This window comes from Monopterus albus, unplaced genomic scaffold, assembly GCF_001952655.1.
Source record: "Monopterus albus unplaced genomic scaffold, M_albus_1.0 scaffold126.1, whole genome shotgun sequence".
Lineage (NCBI taxonomy): Eukaryota > Metazoa > Chordata > Actinopteri > Synbranchiformes > Synbranchidae > Monopterus > Monopterus albus.
In genome coordinates this window covers 1,230,685-1,234,228 of record NW_018128006.1, presented here as the reverse complement: position 1 = coordinate 1,234,228, position 3,544 = coordinate 1,230,685, and the positions used below count along the sequence as shown (strand labels likewise).

At 36.9% G+C, this 3,544-nt stretch overlaps 1 protein-coding gene across 1 annotated transcript in view; it reads left to right on the top strand.

Annotated features, from left to right (window-relative positions):
- Positions 1 to 3,544, top strand: part of calcrl2 (calcitonin receptor-like 2) — a 22,473-nt gene that overhangs the window by 8,201 nt on the left and 10,728 nt on the right. The window lies entirely within an intron of this gene.

Sequence of the window (3,544 nt, the reverse complement as noted above, 5' to 3'; positions counted from 1 at the left end):
AGCCAAAGCAACTCTTCAAGAATGTTATTTTAACTAAATGCCTCATAGCCAGGAAAGCTATTTCTAAAGTTCTGATATTATCCTTCCAGTTAGTTGTTGTCTGCTGGTGGGACCGGTTGGTCTACGAGAAATACAGTTCCTATCTTATTAAACAAAAATAATTGCAGATAAAATATATGCTTAAAGTTACGGTCACAAACATACATATGGTTTTGTTGTACCTCCCACAGCACGGATGCACCGCATCAGGAAACTAATTCAAATCACCCCTTTATTTTGAAACTCCTGCTTATTGACAGAAAAAAAGTTTATTAATTAAACTCTGCCATAATACTGCTGACACTGATTTGTCTCATATGCATTTTTGCCTCAGGGAACGTGTTTAATTTCCTCAGTTGACGTTTATCTCCTTTGTAAAGACCTATAACTCAAACACAGGCATTCATATTCTTTGTGCCTTGTGTGCATCTTCCTCCTTGAGCCAGTCAAACCAGCCAAAATGCAGTGTACATAACATATTAAGCCCACTGTAACTTTCCATTAAATAGAAATTTTATCCCGTGTTAATCTTTCCACATCCTTGCCATCAACCTTGTTTAATATGAATCACAGTAATAGTTGCACACATCTTGGCAGCATTTTTAGCACATATACTTCCGAAAGCATTCTGCTGTGTTATTAAAAGTTTGAACCTCTTACACAGGGTCTACTCATGGCTCAGAGTTGTTTCTACAGCTGTTACCCGACAAGCAAAGCATGCATTCCAGACTGTCTAAACATGACAGTGGATAAAGTAATCAGCCCCAATTCAAATGTGTATACTGAGCTCATGGAAAATGTATCACCTAATGTTAAAACCAACACTTACCCATGGTGTATTTGTAGATCATTGGCTGTGGTGCTGTTTATACCTGAGCAGACACTTAACATATAGTGAGAAAGTGAGAGAACTTTTACAAGCTCTTTGCAACTAAACATTGCAGTGTTCAGGATATGGAAAAAGAGAGAATATAAGAGAAACACACTAAACATACATTTTCAGTTTACAAAACACATTCTTTACATTTGTTTCTGTCAACACATCCCATGAAAAGACCAAATGTGTTAGTCTCTCAGTCCTAAAACCATTTATTCCCACTGAAGACAAAACTCTTTGAAAGTGAGTCCTGCTGTATGTAGCATATGGAGCATCATTATTTTTCAAGCTCTTTTATTTCTAAAAACACAACTGAAGACTAAATAGTGCATGTTCGTGTGACTATTTTCCCATGTTTAAGGTGGTGAGGGTACCCAGTGCAGTAGTGTAGCTTGCAAATGTATTTTTAAATCATTTCTAGACAAACTGGAGAGGAATAAGATACAGTATCAGGCTTGTGATATGCAGGAAGTTCCTTTTAGTTGGATCAGTTCATTGTGGGTTTTCATGGAATTTGTTCGCAATAAGAAAAATTGTGAATATCACCTGTTTTATGACATATTCACAGATTAGTCATCACAGTATTTACCACTTTCAAAACTCCTGGTTGCTCTGCACTAAAAGGTGCCACATTAGCTATAATGCTAATGTTGTTAGCAGCAGATTGCTACATTTCATGAACTCAAGGTTTTGTAACAAACTGCCTATGAATATCTTGGATCATGATATGAGGCCAGTTTGTTATTATACAGCTTTGGAAATTCAAAAGCATAGACACATGAGATTTTCATCTATTTTCCATCCACAGCACAGCTCAGGTCACCTTAATCCTTAAAAGTAGTTGTGGCTACATCAGCAATGTTACCAGTTACATATTCAGAAGACTTACATAAAAAACATATTTTCAAGGTTATTGGCATACAGGTGATTTTGGTGTTTTTGTCCAGTACAATCTTCTCATATACTGCTACATTTCTTTAATAAAAGCCAGAGTTGCCAGGCAACACAGAGAACACACTATCAGTGTGTGACAGGTTGACAAATGACAGAGGTGACAAATTGGGAAGAAAAGCCTATCAAAAGGTAGGGATGAGAGGAAAACTAGTGACAACATGAGGGAGGAGCAACAGAGAGTGGTGCAGGGGCAGGTGTATATTTGTGTGTATGCTTGATTAACCCTATTTTAAACTACTTCCTTGTGTCTTTGTTATTCACAGAACATAGTTAAAATTGTTTTCAGGTGGTTTCATTTTGCTGCTTTCTTCATTGCACTTGTTTGTTTTTAATAACATTCTTTTTCATTTGTCAAATGCTCTCCATCATCTTCACACAAATCAGAAGTGACGACTCTTGAGAACATAAGAGATGAAAAGGCCTTTCAGTTTCAATTGTTACCAGGAAAGAAAGATAGCACAAAACATCTTGGCTACAGTTCATAGATAGACTGTATGCAGTGTTCACTGGTGACAATGACACACAGCAAGCTCTGCCAAGGTATTACAATATGTGACTGGGTGCGTCCTTGGATTTATAATGCCCTGATCAGGAACAATACGTTGCTAGAGGCAACTGTGTGCATACTGTAACAGATATCTTTACTGAATGGAACGGGTCTGTTTGTGGGCATTTGCGTATCTCTGTGTGCTGCTGTCATCGCCAGCAGAAACTCAAACCCAAGGAAAAACAGAACTGTGTGAAAAGTCAGCACTAATGATGGGAACATACATTCTGTGTTAAAGCATTCATAGATGTCTTGAAACAAACTCATATTACAGAAGACTGCCAGAGCGTGTGTCTATATTGTCTGTGACTCAAAGGAACAATGTAAGGATCAGATGAAAGGCTTAGTTGGCAGCCAAGCGAATAAGCATGGATTATGTGCTACACTAGCACATAATCCATGCTTATCAGTATCAATTAGTAAACTCACCAGACATTTTGACATGTAGTATCAGGAAAAGCATTGCACTAAACTGAACACTAATTAATAATAGCTGCATTCTGCTTAGGCGTATCTGTTTCAGGGCCCTGCTTGCTCACTGTTAAGACTTATGGGCATTTTACCTTATAACGGATTTTACAGTTCTCTGTAAACAGACAGTGAACAATTCTGCATTCCATTAATTAACACCTGAAAACAACACTTTTTTACATTGCTAAATATAAGAACACAGTTGAAGATGTTATGAGATAGAGCCTACCATGCACAATGTACAGGCTAATATAATAGCTGCATTGGTCAGCAATGCAAAATATACTAGTTTCATAATAACACCTTGCAACGTTTTCTGGATTGAAAATTGTGACATTGCAATGTCACCTTCAACAATACCTTGAAAATATACCTTTGTATATATCTATCTTAAAACTTCCATCTAAAGTGTGTGTATATGTATACATATTTATTTTATATTTAAAAGCACTTTATTTTTTAACTTCCTAATGCACATTCTTTTTCTTTTATTGTTCTTGTTTACTCGTTCCCCTATGGAAGAACATTGTACATGCACACTGAGAGCCACTGCACCAAAGTCAAATTCCTCATGTGTTCAACACACATCTGGCCAGTAAAGCAGACTCTGATTCTAATTCTGTCCTGTCAACATCTTTTTGGCAGCAAAAACTAAA